General features: G+C 42.7%; 2 long non-coding RNA genes across 2 annotated transcripts; one reads left to right on the forward strand and one right to left on the reverse strand.

Moving 5' to 3' along the window:
• Window positions 1-284: 284 nt before the first annotated feature.
• LOC112647610 (uncharacterized) lies at window positions 285-3,459 on the reverse strand. The gene is made up of 3 exons (XR_004816208.2): window positions 3,358-3,459; window positions 1,004-1,081; window positions 285-893 (listed from the first exon to the last, which is right to left on the reverse strand). It is a non-coding gene; the product is annotated as an uncharacterized LOC112647610 (long non-coding RNA).
• A 3,759-nt stretch (window positions 3,460-7,218) lies between these two features.
• Window positions 7,219-16,507, forward strand: LOC112647589 (uncharacterized). Its single transcript, XR_007410565.1, has 4 exons — window positions 7,219-7,550; window positions 9,083-9,841; window positions 10,017-10,115; window positions 16,012-16,507. It is a non-coding gene; the product is annotated as an uncharacterized LOC112647589 (long non-coding RNA).
• Window positions 16,508-20,838: the final 4,331 nt, after the last annotated feature.

Here is a 20,838-nt window from a genome sequence, read left to right on the forward strand (position 1 = left end):
TTATTTATGATCCCCTTGAAGTTTCTTTAATTAAGCTGGCTTTCATAATCCCTGCCTAATGCCTTATCAGCTTGATTCTTATCTGGGTAAGCACTGGCTGCTACAGACAGGGGATCCGCTATGAGACTCAAGATGATACAAAAGAATTTCAGACTTAAATGAACAATTGATTGCTAATGTCAAAAAAAAAAAGAGGAAACGGGCCCAAAATGGAATCACTTGGGTTAAGCCCCGCATCAGCACACCAAAGTGTAATGGCTAACCCGGCTGCAGCTCCGTCCTCTCCTAGGAATGTAATCTTTGTCAGTCTGTCCAGCATCTCTGGGCTGCGCCAGGAAGGTGGTCGGCCTGGCGGGTCCCCTAAGGTAAGATGACCGTCCTGGAAGAAAATCCTGTCTTCTGCTTATGACTTCGTTCTCCCACCCACTTTCTGTCTTTAAAAACGTTTCCTTTTCTGCAGCTCTTCCGAGCTCCTTTCTGTTCGCTAGATGCGATGCTGCCGCATTCACGAATCACTGAATAAAGCCAATTAGATTTTCAAATTTACTCAATCGAATTGTTTTGCTGTTGCTTTTGTTGTTGTTTTTAACAGTAAGTGCCCACTCAGCATGGGTTAAGAGTTAATCTCTCTAATTTTTTCTGTCCTGAAATGCTGGTACGTAGTGCTCCACTCCTGAAACTGGACTCCCTTTCCTCACACTGCTAGACCGTCCTTTGGCCCTTCCAATACGTGGACCTTCCAATACGTGGATCGTCTTAGCCACGTAGATCATCAGATTTACAGAGTGAAACACCGCATGAGATTGTAGCAGAACAAAACTGAGAGGGAAAGCAAAAGAACACTAACGGTGCAAAGTACAGCAGAGAGGCCACAACGTCAAAGCACTGATACCCTAGAAGAAAAGAAAAATAACAAGTGCCAAGAGAAAAGGTCTGTACCTTCTTAACCCCATTCCAATACCCCGAAACAGAGTTCGCCAAACACCCCCATCATTAGACTCACTCAAGAATCCCCTTAGACGTGCAGATGCTCAAGATCTAACCCAGGCCTCTGAGGTTGGAGGGTCTTCAAGGTGGAAAACTGGGGGGGAAATAAATAAATAAAAATAAAAAAAATTAGAAAAGGTGGAAACCTGGGGATAATCATGGCGATTCTCATATACACTCAAGCTTAAGAAGAATGAACGTACGGCCTCGATAATTTACCCTGAATTCATGGGCTGCCTAGTTGTTAACTCTTCTTTTTATCACTATGTGACTCTCAGTGAAGAAGGGAATGCGTGGTCTAGTCCCTTTAAGCTAGCACCTTGCTTTGATGGCTGATTTGTCCCTAGGAAGTCGACCTTTAAGGGCGGCTCCCCCTAACAGACCCATCTGATCATGGTTCCCAGACCCAAACAGGATCAAGACCCCATGGCCCCCCCTTCGTGGGTCTCCTCATGTTACATGTGGATGATCATTAAGGAAACAACTCTTAATTGTGGACAGACTCCTAGTAACACTGCAATCCTACCTACATGTCTTACTTGATACAGAAAACATCAACCTAGAGATAATAATAGATAGAAAGGTGAGGTTATCAAGTGGATGGAGTCCTAAACACTATTTTTTTTTTTTTAAGAATTGGCAAAGGACTCATAAAGAGTGGTAAATCTTCTCATGATCTGGTATCTTCCTACACAAGGGAAATTACATCTTCTTTTAAGCCAATTCACTCTTAAAAGCAACATTTAATACAAATTGGGCTCAAATTTAATTTCTTTTTGTCCTGTAGATGGATTTTTAGAAGTGACTTTTGTTTTCTTTGATTTCAGAATAGCTTTGAACGATCTCCTCTTAAGGATACAGAAATGGTTTTGCAATCTTCTGTTGTTTCCTTGTGACCCCCTGAGATTTCTGCGTTCTATTAAGTAATTTTAATCTCATTTGTCTTTTTCTCTTGCCTACTTTTCTCTGTTGGACTTTGGGATTTACGCAAATCTCATCAAAAGTGGACCATCCTGCTTAAGAATAACATTCACTTTTTTTTTTTTTCTCCATCAATTTCAACCCAAGTTTCTTGATCCAGTCATTTTTGGCCGAGAATCTCAAGTTCATCTTGAAGAAAAGTTATTTATTTCTCAGGGGATATGATTATATCGTTTTTCTCTCTCCTCAAATGACTCGTTGAAATAGATTTCTGGGGACTAATTTATATTAATTCCAAAATATGACTCTGAGGGCATGAACATTAATTGAAAGACTATTTTTATCACCTTATGCTCTCCTTTAAAAATAAGTGACATTTTCCCTAGATTTAATTCAACTTTCACTTTTGACTAGGGTATTAAATGTCAGAAATTATACTTCTCTGTGGTGTGTGTGTGTGTTTAATAATTCTCCAACAAATGCAATTAGTCTTAAGAGAATCAGGTTATGGTGTGTTTCTTTTAATTCCGTAAAATAAAACAGTCATTTGTGTTGAGGCAGAAGGTTTCTGGAAGGACATAAGCCTTAAACAATGTGTAGTTCACAAATATACATACTCATTAAAAGTAGACATTTTTGAAGCCCTTATAAATAAATCCTTAAATAATTTAAATATGAGGTTTATAGCCCCAGCACATGTGAGAACGACGGTAAACCTCAGCTTCAATAAGAGAGAGAAGTAGTAACCATTAGGCTAACACGTGTTGTGTGACTCGTAAGTGCCACAAATGGCCCCCGTTTAATTCAATAATCACAAAAAACCCATGTAGATATTCTTACTATCCTCAACTTACACACACTGTCGAAAGTCACACATCTTGCAAGTCAGAAAACCAGATTTCAAAGTCAAGTATTTTAATTCAGAAGCTTCTGTCTCTGTCTCCACATTTTACTGGAGTATCTCAAGGAACTTTAGAAAACAAACCAATGGGGGTAGGACAGTGCTTCTCACACGCCCGCCTGTGGTCCCTGCGGAGCTGCGTGTGCTCGTCGGCAGGAACGGGGCTGCTCAGGGCGCGCCTACCAGACCGCGGCCTGCAGGTGCACGTGGCCGTCCCACCAGGAATCTGCCTTTGGAGGCGCTACACACTGTAGGGTCCATTTCGTCTGTAGAACTACAATACGGTTACCTGCTCAGTTAGACTTTTTCCAAAAAATAAAAAATTCAACAAATATCTATTCATGAATAATTGAAAAACAAACTCATGACATGAACCAATGACTACTGAAATAAATCCAAAATGTACACACGTGAATCAAGATAATTGGAGAAGGAATTTCTGGATGAAGTACAATCTTTTCTACTTCAGAAACTAAAATTACATTCTGCGATTTCACAAACTGAGAGCCCTCTTTTTCTACCGTCCTTATTCACACACACGTACACACCTGCACACACACACACACAGAATAGGTCCGTGGCCAAGGGGCAGAGAGGGAGTCCCGTCCAAGCCCGCTCCAGGTGGAGCTCATCTCCCTGACATCACAGCAGGATCCCCACCTCTTCACCTGACATCACAGCGGGATCCCCACCTGGTCACCCTGACATCACAGCAGGATCCCCACCTCATCACCCAACATCACAGCAGGATCCCCACCTGGTCACCCACATCACAGCTGGCTTTATCAGGCCCCTCCTGGAGTCCATCAGGCATCTGAGTCCCTCATTTCTCAGCTCGGCTTGTCTCACCCTGGTGAGTCCGATGGAGTCGAGGGCTTCCTTCCTAACGTGCATGAGGCAAGTGATCATCAGGAGCCCCGGGTCACAGCCTGTGACGTCAGCAAATGCACGGTGTCCCCTGAGGTCCGGATGTGACATGGCCTGGAAGGACCCTGGTTAGCCTGGCAAAACCCGCGGCGTGCGGGGAGCAGCACGTTCCCCAGAGGAAGACAACATGAGCAATCCGCCAGGCTTGTCACACATTGAGGCCAAGCGTGTAAGCAAGGGGAGACGTCACCCTAGGCCCACCTGATCCCCAGGCCCGACTTCAGTCCCCTAGTAGGAGATCTAAACTTGTCCTTTTCCTTTTGGAACAGCTTGCAAGTGGGGGGCAGACGTGTGCCGAAGCCTCGTCGCACACGGTCTCCCACCTGGCATGGGGCCATCCCGTTGCCGCAGCGCAGAGGCTGCCCAGCCCGGGGAGCGGGGGTGAGGGTGGAGGCCGGGCGCGACCAGAGGCCGCCTGGCATGCGGGAGACGAAGGCCAGCCCAGACCACTGCGGAGTCGCATAGAGCAGGTCACAGGACAGGGCCCGTCTGGGATCAGGAGCCACAGCTGACGGCTCCGCAGCATCCGCTGCCCTCAGGCGCCTGCCTTCCACCCCAGGCAGCTCGTGGCTCCCCCAAAGCATCGGGGCGGCTCTGGATCGTGTGTCCCCTCCTGCAGGAGCCCGGACTGGGGCACCCAGGTCCCGACCTCGCGGGACAGGGACAGGCCTGGCTCGGGCCGCCCCGGGTGAGGAGCCTGCCTGAGGATCCCCCCACTCACACGTGTGCACGCCGGCCTCTCTCGGCGGATTCGCACAGGTCACACACACACGAGGGGAGGCCGGGGAGCACGAGAGCCCCCTTAACTACCGCGGGCGTTTAACTCGTGAGTGTCTGCTCGGAGCGTCCCCTGGGCCACCTGCTCTCTAGAGTCCTGACCATGAAGATCTGCGCCTCTACTCGTGTGACTTAGCAAATCGATCCGTGACACTCGTATCAGATCTTTCCTACCGCGGCCACTCATGTCTCGTCTTAGAAACAGCACATCTTTTGTGCGAGCTACAAAAGTTGGGTGACCGTGCGCTCTGCCCCAGCCCACGGGCCACCGTGTGATTCTTCACGGATCCCCTCGTGGCAATGTTTCCTCTGTGAAGCCACTCGTCCCCGTGGCAGGTAGCGTCACATTTCCAGGCGGGATGGGCTTGCTGGAGGCCCAGGAAGATTCTCGGACGACTCTGATCAAGTGATTGAGCTGGAGCTCGCGCCACGCTCCCATGCTGGTTCCTGACTGCACGTACGTCCAAATGCTCAAAGGCCTCCTCTGCATAACATATAGGGGGAAAGAAACTGTTGACAGAAAGAAAAAAAAAAACTTTCTTGTCTAAAACTGTGCCAAAAAGGAATGAAAAAAAAATAGAATGCCTAATTATGTAAAGTTTACTGCTTGATTTAAAAGCCTTTCCATTGTTCAGGATCCTTTTAATTACTGCTGTGAACTGCCATCTCCTGTGATCTCTGGTGCGCACCGCCATCTGTTTCTCAAATATCTTATGATCTTGAAATAACACTGCATGCGACCCACGCTCTTTCAGTCAGTCTGCCGGGACAGCGTGAGGGACCCCACACAGTGGGGCCGCACATCTCGCTGCTCACCGTGAAGAAGGAAAGCAAAGCCACCTGCAAAGGCCCGGTGTGTTCTCAAGCTTTGTCTGGACGGTGCCTCCAGACAGAGGAACGGAGGAGGCAGGCCCGCCACTGATTCCCTGCAGGGCATTGCGCAGGTTTACGCGGCTCGCTGATTTTCAGTTTTCCCATTTGCGTAAAGAGGGGGTGGCCCGGCGGAGACAGAGGGCCTCCCAGAGCTGGGACGTCCACCAGCCACGGACCCCCGTACCGTGGGGTGTCGCCTACCCACCCCCAGGAGTTCTTGCTCTGTCTGCAGACGCCCACGGACATCAACACACAACCCAGTCAAGACACTGACTTAATCACAACACGGAACCTTTGCTTAATGGTGACTCGCAGGCTTCACTGCACAGCAACCAGGTTTCCGTAGGCTGCTGAAAGAATGTGGTCGTGGGAAAACATGAACAGAGTCATTCTGATTCATTCTACAAAAAAAAAAAAAAAAAAAAAGTCCTCTGTGTAAGTGTGCATGTGTGTGTTGGGGTATTGTGTTGTTGGGTTTGTTTATGGGATTTGGCATGATAGAGCCTAGGAAGTCATGAACTCAACAACAACCAAACCTCAGATCTCAACTCGATTAAAGGCCTAGAGAGTGAGGGAAACTGGCTAATCCGTGTTCATGCCTAATTTGCGCCTACATCCTCACCGTGCACAGAACGGATGCCAAACCGAGTTGACCCTTGAGCCACATGGGCTTAAACCACATGGGTCCACTTATACGTCGATTTTTTTTTCAATAAACAGTACAGGACCATAAGTGTACTTTCTCTTCCCTACGATTTTCTCAGTGGCACCTTCTTTTCTCTAGCTTACTTTACTGTAAGAATAAAATATATAATACATTTAACATAAAAACTGGGTTAACCAACTGTTTACGCTATCAGAAAGGCCTCTGGTCAAATGTAAGTTATGAGTAGTTAAGTTTTGGGGAGAGTCAAAAGCTATAAAGTGGATTTTCCACTGTGTGGGGCAGTCAGTGTCCTTAACCCCTGTATTGTTCAAGGGTGAACTGTAAATATTTATTGACCTTTAAGATTTTGCGGTTCTAGGATTATAATTTGACTGAAAGAGGTTAAGTTAAGACATGTCAAAACAGTCCAGTCTGCTCAGTACCTGGACATGGTGAAATCCCTTTTATTTAATTAATCTATTTATTTAAACAAAGAAAATCTGTCAAAATATTTGTTAAAAAAAGCCCAGCTGTTTTACTTATTTTGGGGATTATATCGTGAACATTCTAAGGAAATAATTTTGAAATATGCAAAAGATTTAGGTATAAGAATGATAAAACTAAAAATGTATAAAAGCAAAATTTGATATGATCTGTTAAAAATTGGGTTGGTTAAGGCTATCATGGGGCAGCTACGTGATTTTTAAAAGAGTGATAATACATACACACATAGTTATGTTAAGTAAAGAGCAGAATTGAGTTGTATGGCTATTGTCTGACGCTGATACAAATTTATTTCTAGAAATGTGATATAATTTGCTAATATAATGCATTAAAATTCTTTGTATAGTAAAATGATTGCTTGCTTTAACATATCATCAAGTATATATTATATCAAACAAAATTCACTTAAAATATTATTACAAAAATTAAAAAATAAAAATAAAAAATATTATTACATATCATAGATAATACATAGTAAAATGAGTAACGCACTATAGATGTGACAAATAAAAATTCTCTAGTATTAAAATGAACGATCTTAGGTTCTTGGTCTGTGGATGTATTTTATCTTTCATATGCATTACAAATTTTCTCTGCATAAAAATTAAAAAGATTTTTTTTTCTTCTGATTCACTTTTTCTGTGTGCTTCCATTTCAACCTTCGTACTGCTACTCAGTATCTGTGGGGCTTGAAGCAGCTCAAGTTTTCTTCTGTTTATTCTCTGCAAACAGAGGAGAGAGCCTCAATTGAAATGTACTTGGGGCAGTGACCTAATCAAAGAAGAGAATGAGCCGAATGGATGCCAGGACTGCACTGGAATACCACCCTGTTCGTTATAAGGCCCCTTCGTGCAAACTCAAGTGTCTACAAAGAATGCAGAGTATTGCAAGGAGTGCAGAAGACTGAAGCAGAAGACGACCCAGGAGCAGGGCAGCAGATGGCAAAGCGCATCTTCCCGGCGCCCAGACACTACAGACCCGTGTAGCTCCTGCTGACTGTCGCCAGATGGGAATGTGGGTTTTGCATTACCCGGGGCACTGGCGAGAAGTCTAGAACTTGGGGTAGTTTCTCAGTGTTTACCACCAACTGGTGGCTAACTTTTGTCTTTGCTATTATTTTTAAGACCCTGATGGCCATAATTTTGTGTACGGTATTTTGTGTGCAGTAATGTAGGTAGGGCCAGTAATACCAGAAGCAAGGGGAGGGCTGAGAGAGCGTTTCCTGACCTGGAAACAAGGATCTCCTAAAGACACAAGTCGAGGGACACAGCCACGCTCAGTGGCGTCAGGGAGAGGGAATGAGCGACATAACTCTGTCCCTGGGGCCTCCAGACAAATGCAAAGAGAAGTCAGCGTCCGAGAGCCCACCAATGTGGTCGCACAGGCCCAGCCCCTGGTCAAAGAGCAGCGTGTACAACGTCAGGGGGAGAAAGGCCAAGAGAAGATTTCTGGCACAAATCCTAAATTGCTTTTCATAAAATATTAAAGCCAGGGTTTATCTCAACAGTGCTTTGTAGCTTTCAGCAAGTCTGTCCTTTTTCATCCCGTCCAGGATATTTATAACCAAATACAATCATTTTGCCGAAGTGTAACCAAAGATAAATTAATGTATGACTTTATAGCACCACAATCTAACAGGCTGTTAAACAGCATGATCGAATTAAAGGTCCTGAAAATGGCATAACTAATGGCACTGTCTTGGAAAAAAAAAAAAAATCGTGCTAATGTGGAGGTTCATGAAATGTGTATGAACCGTATAACATATTCATGCCCTATTACTGAGAATTTCAAAGTGTCTCACTGCTCAAGATAATAGGCCTTGATTCAATTCAGTCTGATGTGGCATGAATTTTATGTGCTAATTAGTAAAGCATTTCTTAATGATTAAGGAGAAAAAATCAGATAACATTTGATTGGAAACCCAACTGTCAGAGATAAAACATAGCTACAACTGAGGTTAGAATGAACGCCACTCATTTTGAATTCAGGTGTCTTAATTATGATAATTAATGATTGTATTCTCTCTACAAATGAATTCAACCAACATGATAAGCATATGGTAATTAAAGTGCTTTTTTAGGGTAGGAAATTTAAACCAATGACATCAATAATAATCGTGTCCTTTTTCTGTGTTTTAAGGTTAGTTTTCTATCAACGTCTGTTTCCCCCCTTTAGTCCTTTATGAGTCTCATGCACTGTTACTACTTTAATAACAAGCGTATTTCGAGGGGTTGATATCTGTTGACATTGGATTTCTGGCAGGAATGCAAATCATTTCCTTTCCTTGAAGTTAGAGATAGTGAATCCTGCTCTCTATCAGCGCTATGAAAGTTTGTTAAAAATAACGTTGGATTTATAAGACACCGGTGCCTGGGGTTAATAAAAAAAATAAGTAACTGACCCAGGAGACATAGGTTAATATGGATAGCTTTATGTAAGGATGATTGCATAAAATTTGATAGGTCATTTACATTCTGAATATTCTGAGTGTAATCTAATCACAGGAAATGGTTTTATTTTTATTTTTTATTTTTTATTTTTTTTAGGAAATGGTTTTTAAAGGTTCACATGATCATTGCAGGGCTTGATCCACATCCAGACCCAGACTTCCACAGTAACCGTCTGCCTCCTTTATCAGCCAGCCCCATCCTACCTGCATTACCCAGCACCCACTCCTCACTTCAGCTGATACCGAAGAGCCTTCGTGAAATGATGCCGACCTTCCCGTCCAGCCTCACCTTCCACGTTTATTCTATTTGTGCCTTACTCTTCGGGTCAACACGCTTGATTGCTTACAGGCCTCTCACCCCTCTGTCTCCTTGGAAACGCCTCCCTCCTCCACTGGTTTGGCTCCATCCTTCAGGAAGATGCTTGCAGACCTTCTAAGCAACCTTTCAGGACTATCCCTCTAGAATTGAGCCCTGTGTGACTTGCATATTCCAGTAGACACGCTCCCTCTTTTCTTCCCCACAAAACTGTGAGATGCCCGAATATAGCCGTCCTTTCTTCTCCTCAATGCCTACAGCATGTTTGGACATACAGCAGATGTTTTAACAATATCCTCAAAAAAAAAAAAGTAAAAAAAAAAAGTAAAAAATAAATATCCTCAGTAATGAGAGAGATCAATCAATGGTCAATACCTTAACAAAACAAGGGAGGCACCCTTAAATAATTGTGCTATTCACTATTTAGCGGTGCTTATTAAGTTGTGATTTTTTTGTTTTTATTTTAAAAGTATGAGACCCAGTCTGTGCAGCTCCGATGTGTCACTGGACAGCTACCAACCACTAATCTACTAAAAAAAGGTAATTACTCCACGGAGTGGGGCAGGTGATACGGAGATATTGCTCGCAAGCCCCAAAACAAGTCAGGAAAAGGAAAGGAAAGTCTAGCTCATGAATATTCCGTATGGGGGGAAAAAAGTGGGAAAACAATATTTTTGTTTGTTTGATATTTTTTTTTTTTTTTTTTTTTTTGCAGTCCAAAAAAAGTCTTAGAAATAGAAGCTGGTCAAAGGAATGGAAAGACCGCTCCAGCGCAGAAGAGAGATGATGCTGTGATCCTTTCCCTGATGCAGAGGTAAGGTTTAGGCAACTTTTTAAACCCATAGGCATATTCCTCAAAGTGTAAATTCATTCGTTCTCTAACAGACCTTTTGCTGATTATCTAAAAACCCAAGCCAAAGAAAAATGTTCTCTTATTTTCAGGCAAGTAGCCAATCAGGGTGGACCACAATGGACAGTGAGAGTCAAAATTCTAGTACATTCTACGTGTAAAAACTAGACATGCACAGATGTTTGAACGGCCTTGAAGGGGAGGACTATGGTGAACCAACATTGTTCCATTTTTCTTTCTATTCCATAGTAAATTTTATGTATTATTAGGATGTTTTCATATGGAAACTAGTCTGTTGCTTTAGTCAGGCTGGCGAAAACCACTACGAATCCATACTTCCTAAATATCGACGTTCAGTAACTAAATTTGCTAATTTGGGTTAAATCTAGTTCTTTCTGGTCACATCTGTCCTAATGCAAAACCATCTCACGACACAGCAGTCAGTTCTGGGTTCCTCCCACAGCTTAGGTCTCATGCAGTTTTCTTTTATGCTCTAAGCATCACATCGAGGGCTTCAGGGGGTCGGCACTTCTGTTATGGGTGGGCCCTGCGGGAGGCAGGAGTCTCCCCGAGTGTATGCTGGGTCACCTCGCGGCGTCCTTGGTCCCTTTCCTGACACCACGGAAGCCACGGGGGTGAGCGCAGCGTCCAGACCTTGGTGGCCAAGATTCTGACATTTCAGAAACAAAAGCAAAGGCCTTTCGGTCCCGTGTAGCAGCAAGGCCAGAGCCCCCGGAGCTGGGGCCCATCAGGCATGTGGAGGGACCAGGCCATGCGGCCTGGGGCGGGGGGTTGGGGCCCAGCCCGTCTCCCCACCTCCTCTGGATTAACCCCCGCATGCCAGTCATCGAACCTCATTCTCTCCTATGGTAGCAAAGTTCATAAGCTGCAGAATTTTTGAGTTAGGATGTACATATTCTGGTTCCTCTTCTGAAAATGGAACATGGCAATTTGAGGAGAGGCCAGCCAAGGTCTCGGAGCAGACACCCCACACCGTTGTGCTTCCTTTCCTGCCACGTGGCTCCTACCTGTCCAGGTTGCTTTGTGCAAAGAGAGCTGGGAGTCAGGGGTGTCCCCCCGCCCCGGCCCTTCTGCCTTTGCAACTCGAGCCCCCGACAGCCCACTTGTGAAAGGGGAGCTTTTCCCTTCAGTGGCAAAAATACAATGTAAACATCCTGGAAGCGGGGTGTTTGGTAAAGTACCAAACGGAGTGTGCGGAGACGTAGCTGAATTCACCACTGGAATCTTTTTTGTTGAAGAGTGACTCAAATGCCAAGCTTTCCGGAGGTCACACTTTACCGTTGTCTCAATGGGGCTCAGAAGGCCCAGCAATGCTGCGGGTCCGGCCCCTGATAAGCCCTGGTCTTTAAGAAGGAAGGAGACACACTCGAACCCCGGCAGCGCTGGCCCTGAGCAGAGCTCCTCTCAGCTCTTCCCGCGTGCGGCCCCGCGGCCCCCGCATGGTGATGGTGGCTCTGACGCTGCAGATGGAAGCGAGCAGTCGTCATCACAGATATTACACAAACAGGGTGCGAGAGCCATGGTGCTCCGCGGTCACCTCAGGAGGCGGAAAGCTGTTGGTGTTATGCTACGTCCGACAGGAAGGGCTGTGATGAGCGTTGTCCAGGGATCGGGGGCTTCCTGCTGCCCCCATAGCTGAGCATGGGCACAGGATACCAGCCTCAGTTTTGCACGAGCTGCTCACATGCACGGAGCAGAAGCATTACGCTGTGCAAAGCCGCCGGCTGCTGAGGGCGTCTGTTCTAACCACACATCCCCAAACTGAAAAGTAACCTCAGGATGTGCTCAGAGAACCGCCGAACCCACTGCAAGGCAGACCTAAGCCAGGTCACTCGGCCTCCATGACACCAGCTTCAACAGGTGGGCCAGTGACTCCGCGGGTCTCCAGCCATTGGCGCGAGAGTCCACTATGTCCCTGGAGAATCTGATTCTGTCCTTCTCCCCAACGCCTAATAAAACGCCATCCTGTCCCCTTGGTGGACGGCTGGGAGTCATGCTAATGATATAAAACGTTGACAGGAGAGCAGGATCCTTCCTCAAGGGGACGTAGCCTTCCCTCCATTTAAGGGGTCCTAGGTCTGTCGACTGACTCAAGTCTGAAGGACCATGACACTGTTCTTATGACTCAGGTTGGACATTGGATCATTTTACCCAGAATTCTTCATCTGATTCAGACCAAGCAAGAATTTAGGAGACCGAACGTCTATTTCTCTTCTAAAGACACGGCGATACACCAGCTGATGCCACAGGTCTGCGGGAGTCAGACCATTCTCATTGCTGTTTTGACTCTGCTGCCCCTTGTGCTAACCAGACCTCCTTCCTTTGGGGATGAAACACTGTCTCTTGGCCCCTAGCACTGGGCCCTACCACTAACTGGGATAAGAATCCAGTTCCCCCCACCCCGCTGCATTTAAGGATCCTATGTCCATGACCGCAATTCCCATAGTGGGAACTTTTGACCTACGGGAAAAGAATGACCACAAAGCTCTCCATTGATGCCGGGGCCACTCCTCACACATTCATCTCTCGGTCATTGGGAGAAGTCAAGTCCTACATGATAAACCCACACTAACATTCCCATCCCTCTAAGGAGACGATCCCCTAAGAGGGTCCTCCTCCACAGCGTACCGAGGCAGCTCTGGCATTTCCCCCTCGCACAGTGTAGGCCACCTTTTGGGCCATGTCCCGGCCAAACAATCAAGTACTAGAGCCTTTTCTTACCTCTTGAGCTACAACCTCAAATCCAGAATTTCAGCTTAGTGGAACTGAATAATTTCAGTCGGATCCAACTTTATGTTCCTCACATCATTATCCCCCATCCTGAGTATACACTCCCACCTGTAGTCTCTAGATTTTTGCAGAAGAAGTTTGTGTATATATGTTTAGCATGTAGGTATGTGTTCATGAATTAAGAAACAAAAGATAGTGATAGTCTTTTTTTTCTCCTTGTCATTCCCCTTTTTATGGTGATAGTGCTTAATATTTTCTCTTCTTTTTATTATTTTATTTTATTTTATTTTATTTTATTTATTTTTAATATTTTCTCTTCTTACGTCCATTTAAGACTAAAGTACTGAAAAACTTATATCTGATGGGTTTAGTTTGGTCCGAATAACCATCCCTCTGTGTCTGTCTGTGTATGTAGGATTTAGATCATCTCTATTGAGAGCACTTCCCTTGTCCTTCTCACAATTCTCTGTTTTATGAACTCTTGAGAGAACTTTATTTTTTCTTTTGTGAATTGCTTTTTTTTTAAAATTCAATTCAATTTAATTAATATATATTGTATTATTAGTTTCAGGGGTAGAATTTAGTGATTCATCAGTTGCATATAACACCCAGTGCTCATAACTTCAAACCCTCTTTGATGCTCATCACCTAGCATTTAACGCTCATCACCTAGACAGGAGAGCAAAGGGAAGATTCTCATACACCAATGATACCCCATGTCCCCACTTGCATCGCCTCCAGCAACCCTCAGTTTGTTTTCTAGAGTTAAGAGTCTCTTACAATTTGCCTCCCTCTCTGTTTTCATCTTCTTTATTTTTCCTTCTCTTCCTCCATGTTCATCTGTTTTGTTTCTTAAATCTCATATGAGTGAAATCACTTGGTATTTATCTTTCTCAGACTGACTTATTTCACTTAGTATAATACCCTCTAGTTCCATCTACATCATTGCAAATGGCAAGATTTCATTCTTTTTGATGGTTGAGTAATATTCCATTCATATTTTATATATATATATATATATATATATATAACCCACATCTTCTTTATCCATTCATCTCTTGATGGACATCTGGGCTCTTTCTGTGGTTTGGCTATTGAGGACATTGTTGCTATAAATGCTGGGGTGCAGGTGCCCCTTCAAATCACTATGTTTGTATCCCTTGGATAAGTACCTGGTAGTACAATTTCTGGGTCGTAGGGTAGCTCTATTTTTACCTTCTTGAGGAACCTCCATATTGTCTTCCAGAGTGGCTGCACCAGCTTTCATTCCCGCCAACAATAAAAGAGCATTCCCCTTTCTCTGCATCCTCACTAACATCTCTTGTTTCCTGACTTGTTGATTTTAGCCGTCCTGGCTGGTGTGAGGTGGGATAACACTGTGGTTTCGATTGGTATGTCCCTGATGCCAAGTGACGTTAAGCATTTTTTCATGTGTCTTTTGGCCATTTCCATGTCTTCTTTGGAGGAATGTCCATTGATGTCTTTTGCCTATTTCTTAACTGGATTTTTTGGCTTGGGGTGTTGAGTTTGGTAAGTTCTTTATAAATTTTGGATACTAGCCCTTTATCTGATAAGACATTTGCAAATATCTTCTCCCATTCCATAGGTTGCCTTTTAGTTTTGTTGACTGTTTCCTTTGCTGTGCAAAAGCCTTTTATCTTGATTAAATTCTAAGTTCATTTTTGCTTTTGTTTCCCTTGCCTTTGGAGACGTGTCTAGCAAGAAGTTGCTAGTATTTTAAGACTTAATAGATTAATTAAAAAAAAGCTTAATGGATTAATTCATAAAAATAAAAATACAAATACCCAATAAAATATGAAAAGCTTAAAGCAGTTCTCAACTTCACTATCATGTAAATACCACTGAATAAATATAGACACCATTTTTCCTTCAAATTATATACATACGTACACAGAATAACTAAGACAGGAGAGCAAAGGGAAGATTCTCATACACCAATGATTTAAATACAATGTGACAAAATTTCCAATAGAAACATGGCTCATTTGTCATTATCTTATTTTAATAATATTTCTATAAGTATTTGTTGAGTAATAACATTTTTTAACCACACATACTCACCGCTTACACCACTTTTCACAACACACACCCAACACAGAGCACACACTTGCCAAACGTGGACCACACACAGCATACATAGACCACGCACACACCTTGTGTAGTCCACACACACAACACGTAAACCACATGCCCCTCACACATACACCACACACATGACTGCCACACACCACATATATACCACACTCCACACATACAATATACACGTATCACACTAGACCACACACGCAGAACAGATACCCACACACGTCATGCTAATAACGCACATTTAGCGCACGAAACCTATGCCACAAGCACATAGCACACACCATACATACATGACACATTTGAATAATCATCTTTGCAGAATGATGAATAATGTCCAAAAATAAGAGAATAGTATAAAAGCGAAGAGAATTCGTATGGTGCAATACAATGTTTCTAATTTGTTTTTTAAAAGATTTTATCTCTTTATTTGAGAGAGAGAGAGCACATGCACACATGAGTTGGCGGGGAGGGGCCGAGGGAGAAGCAGACTCCCCCTTGAGCAGGGAGCCCGATGCGGGGCTCCATCCCAGGACCCTGGGACCATGACCTGAGCCGAAGGCAGACACTTAAACGTCAAGCCACTCAGGCACACTAGAATGCTTCTAACTTAAAGCCCATTTTAAATAAAGTCTATATAAGGAAATTCAGAGACCATCTTTATGCATAAAACAAAGATCATAGAGTTCGTATAGTTTTACATTGAAAATGTATTTATATGCATGAAAAAGCTGGATGATACATACCAACATATTAATTTATATAGTCGTTGCTTCTGGGAGTTGAGAAAGATATTTGTAAGTTTCTTTTTCTTCTAAGAAATCCCTTAGTTTTTAATCTTAATGTTTTACAATGAGTACATACTAGAAACACAGAACCATAAGCACCCTTAGATTGAAAATGTATGCCATATATCTTGAGCTTAGAATTTTTACCCTAAGATCTTTTCTTGAGTTCTTTTATCTTTTTGAAGCTAAATGAGTAAATGCTCCATGCTTTCACCTAGGTTCTTCGAAAAAGCAAAGCCAGAGACAAGGGCTTTCAGGTAGGTTGATTAATTTTGGAAATTATCCCAAGAAATGTGATTCAGGGAATTGAAGAAAAAACATTAGGAAGGAGTTAAAACAAATCAAAGATGGGCTATGGGTCTGGTCACCAATGCAAGCAACTGGGACAGACACACAAAAAAAGGAGGCTTGTTTGGGGAGCCCCCAAGGGGCTATGTGGTATGCACCTCAGAATTCTACTCCATGAAAGAAAGAGAAGAGCATACCAGCACCCAGTCAGGAGTTGTTTCATGCAGCGTTAACCCCCTCGTATTTCCAGGTGTGAATATGCACAGAATTACTATGTGTAGCTATTTGCTACAGCAATGTCTAGAGTAAAAAAATAAATAAATAAATAAATAAATAAATAAATAAATAAGGCTCTATTATAGGATATAAGGTAGAGCAAAGGATCCTTTCTAAAGATCCTTCTAGATGATTGTTATTACTGTGTGAGTTTAGACCCATTAATTATTAATGATTCTGATATTTAAAAAAATTAATATCAGGGGACCCTGGGGGGCTCAGCAGTTGAGCATCTGCCTTTGACCCCGGGGTCCTGGGATCGAGTCCCACGTCGGGCTTCCTGCATGGAGCCTGCTTCTCCCTCTGCCTGTGTCTCTGCCTCTCTCTATGTCTCTCAGGAGTAAATACAGTCTTTCTAAAAAATAAAAATAAAAAAACTAATATCAGGGGGTTACTTTAGTTTGTATGCGTGGATTGTGGTGAAGATCTTTTAGTAATTTTTATTAAAGAACTTAACCATGCTTTACAAACATTTTCTTAGGTTGTTAGTTCACATATTCTTCATAATGACAGATGCTAGATGACAATTATTAAAGATCTTGCCGTTAAACATAGTTACTTCTACATTTTGGCAAAGAATAAGTCAGCCTCTACTAGGTTCAATGGGGCACCGTGGTCAAGGACAACTGAAATATAATCGTGAGGGAGAACCACTGACCAATTAACCAGATAAACCCTCCAATCCACGTCGGCCAGATGCCACGGATACTCTTAAGGCAAATTATCCGGATTTCACAACAGCAACAACATTTCAGAAAGGCCATGTGTAAGTCCTATGTAAAGGCACAATCTGATACCTACACAAAAAACAGAGCATGATCCAAGAGCCATTTCCCTGGTAGCCTGTTCTAAGGAAATAATTCAACATAAAGCTTCAGAGACAACACCACCAAGTTTCCAATAACATGAAAGTTCTGGGATAGGAGAATATTAATTAAATTATTCTTCCATATGGTAAAATTTCAAACAACCGTTGAAATGATTATTTCCTATATAATACTATATCACAAATACTATGTCATTTGCTTATGAGAAAAGGAACTACAAAATGATGTATGTGATACTCAAATATGCAAAAGTTTTTCCTGTATAAGGGAAAATGACAAGAAGGCATGTGAATAATTGAAATCAACAACAAGGTGGGGAATTGAGTGTGCTTTTTAGTTTTTTTTTTTTTAGTATTTTACTATTATAATTTTTATGGGTACAATATAACACAGTTGTTAAGGGCAGAGGATGTAAAATCAACGGCCTGAACTAGAATTCTGTTTTTTCTTTGTTTTTTTTCCCCATGTATCAAATACGTGAACTCGAGCAAATCACTTAATTTCTCTGGGCCTCTACTAGTTGTTCTGAAAAACAAAAATAATAAGGCCGCCTCTGCATGAGGTAGAGAAAGCATCGCATGTTACTGCACGACCAGTGCTTGGCACAGGGCCTAACCCGTAATAAGTGCTCAGCGAACATCATCTCTTTTTATTATGTTGGAAGAGGAATTCGGTGTAATTGCTTCCACGAACGCCTGTCAAGCATAAAACTTATGGTAGTAATTTCCAAAGACTATTACATCATGATTTCTTTTTATTTTAATCTCACTTTGAAATAAAAATGCATATAGGCTGGTAAAAAAAAAACTAATTAATACCTTTTGTTAATGACTGAAATGAAAAATGTCAAGATTTTAGCTCTAAGGGACACGCAACGCCAGGATTTGAGATGACTTAAGCGTCCATAATCTGAGCCCAAATTTGAGTCGCGACTCTTGATGGCTACACAGCTGTCCTCTTCGGGCCTTCACCGTCAGGGGCCGGGCACGGGTCTACAGGGAGTGGCCAGAAAGTTGTATTCTAAGCTGTTTTCATCTAGAACTTCAAACTCAAAATGACCAGTTAGCGACTGACCACATCATTCCAGGCCTCTCGGGTCCCTCCCAGGGCGCTGAGGTGCAAGCCAGCTCCAGGCCACAAGACGCACCACGGCTTATCCTCTGCAACCTGGTATTGGGGTCCTGGGGATCCTGTAGCCGCAGCTTCCTGGCCTCCTGTGAGCACTCGTTTATGTGAGTCAGCATTTTATTTTTTTAAGTTTATTTAATTATACATGTAATGACTGGGCCTAAGGAAACCGGGACTATACGTTCATTAATCGGGACATTTGAAAGTGTCGCCTGAGAGAACAACCATGTCACAGGTCAAGCAAAATACCTGCAACAGCCGTTGCTCCAACTGGAGCTTCGTGGTGCCCGGCTGGCTGACATAAATGTGCTGGTATCTTCAGGCAAAGCGTCCAAAAGATTAAAATAGATTAGAACAGACAGATGCACGCCAGTACCGTGGAGTGAGACGCTCCTCTCTGGGCTGGTGTAAGTCAGATGTTTGCCAATGAGACTTCCTAAATCCTCCTCATTATTGATTATATCGTAACAAAGACAAACCATCCGTCACCTACTTGCTGGGTGTCTCTTAGGAAGTTTCTCCAAGTTCCTTCGTTTTCAGGATTCATCACGTATTTTTGTCTGATTGCAATCAGTGATCCAGAAAACAGTGAATCTAGTCTTTCTTTTACTAAGTCTCTTACCTCCCCAAGTGCGTTCTTGTTTCCGCATTAAATGAGTCCGTTTAATATTAATATTCTACTATATGAATACATTCGAGCGCGTTGGCCCTGCAGGTGTGTGTTACTGAGCGTCTCTTGCATTTCCCGCGGCTCCCATGGTGTAGGGCTACGGCAGGATCACATCTTCCCCGGGGGGAAGTTCCAAGGGACTACGGATATCTTTACCCTAGAAACTCTTTCTGACAGTAATGTTTATGATGAGCTCACGTCAAAACAAAACATCTGTGTAGGTTTTGCTACACAGATTCAGTCAAATCAAGTTTTACTTACATTTTATTTGTGTAAATCATTTTACACGGATGTAAACAGAAGATTTATTCATCCTTGTCACCTTATTCATGTAGAGGCCCAATAATACCATGTATTGTCATTACTTATAAGTGCCCTGATATTGAAATCTAAAGCAGTAGAAGCAATTTAGAGGTTAACATTACCTACATATTTGAAAAGCTAACTAACCATTGGCTTATTACTTCAAGTTCTTCATCTATAAAATGGGCTGGGAATAATCCACCTACACCAAAAGGTGATCTCAAGTAAAATCACTGATAGCTAATTTTAATAGGAATAGAAATAAGATAAGTTGCAAAATTTAAAACCGTGATTCTAAATCAGGAGTTAGCAAGCTTTTTTTCTACAAAGGGACATTTATTTAATAAATATAAATATTTTTATTTTGTGGAATATTTATATACACATATGTGTGTACTCTTTGTTGTTGTGGTTTAACCCTAGAAAAATGTAAGAACTATTCTTAACTTTCCGGCAATGCAGTTGGCCTGGGGAATGCTGTTTGCTCTAGATTACTCCCTCTTTACATTGCTTTTGTACTAAACAATATTCTTCTGAGTTTTTTAAATATTAAGCAGAGCACAGATGTATGGTTTTGATGGCAAAATATTTATACACAGTCTTTATGACATGCATCTTTTCTACAAACAGAGCAATAAGAGCAGTTGAGTTAAGAGGGTATTTTTCTTAATCAAGAATATCTATTCACATGACAAAAATGAGGCCCAATCCCCAAACAGCCAAATTCCTGTAGCTTGCTCTCATGAAAAAAAAAAAAAAAAAAAAAGATCCTATGGGAATCAGTATCTTCAAGATTCAGAGTAGGCCCTGAATGCAAAAACCTTCAGCGGGACTTCTCTTTCCAGCTGTGTTTTTGTTTGTTTTGCCTTTTAAAAAACTATCCAAGCTACTCAACTGCATCCGTGTGCTCCCTTGTCTAAGTTACAGACGCAGCCTCTCTCTGAGGGGCCCACAACGTCTGACGACCTGAGCTTCCACTGGGAGCTCCCGGAACTCCTGACAGTTAATCACCTTTCACCTCTCTCAGCCCGTTTCCTCCCTCATTTGTTTCCAGCCTGAAGCTGGGTAATTGAAGCTTCTCCACCATGGATCCATTAAATTCATTTGCAAATACATTTTGCCTCATCTCAAAACCAAGAGGATAAAGAGACTATTAACATACCCGTATGGTGAGACCAAGAAGGTCACATCAATGATATGCAAACAACAAGCAAACGTGCAAGAAATTCTCACAATTCTGGCAATGGTCACCCTTTCTCTAGGTGTTAGAGAAATTCTAAGGAATTGCATCCGCTGCTCTGATCATGGCTTTCAAGCTATGACAGAACAAAACCATCCCAGGTGTAAATTGCAGAAACTTTACAAACTCTTCAGATATGCCAAATTCACACCCAGAAATGACTGGACACAGCCATAGCAGTAATGGTGCAATGAAGCTGTTCTTGTCTTCTGGGAGGAAAATGAGAACATAAGAACTTGAAGGTCATTATAAAGCATAATGGATAACAAGGTGACATCACACAGTGTTTACTTCAAACTGTTTATTTTAAATC

Source organism: Canis lupus, chromosome 5 (assembly GCF_003254725.2).
Source record: "Canis lupus dingo isolate Sandy chromosome 5, ASM325472v2, whole genome shotgun sequence".
Taxonomy (NCBI): domain Eukaryota; kingdom Metazoa; phylum Chordata; class Mammalia; order Carnivora; family Canidae; genus Canis; species Canis lupus.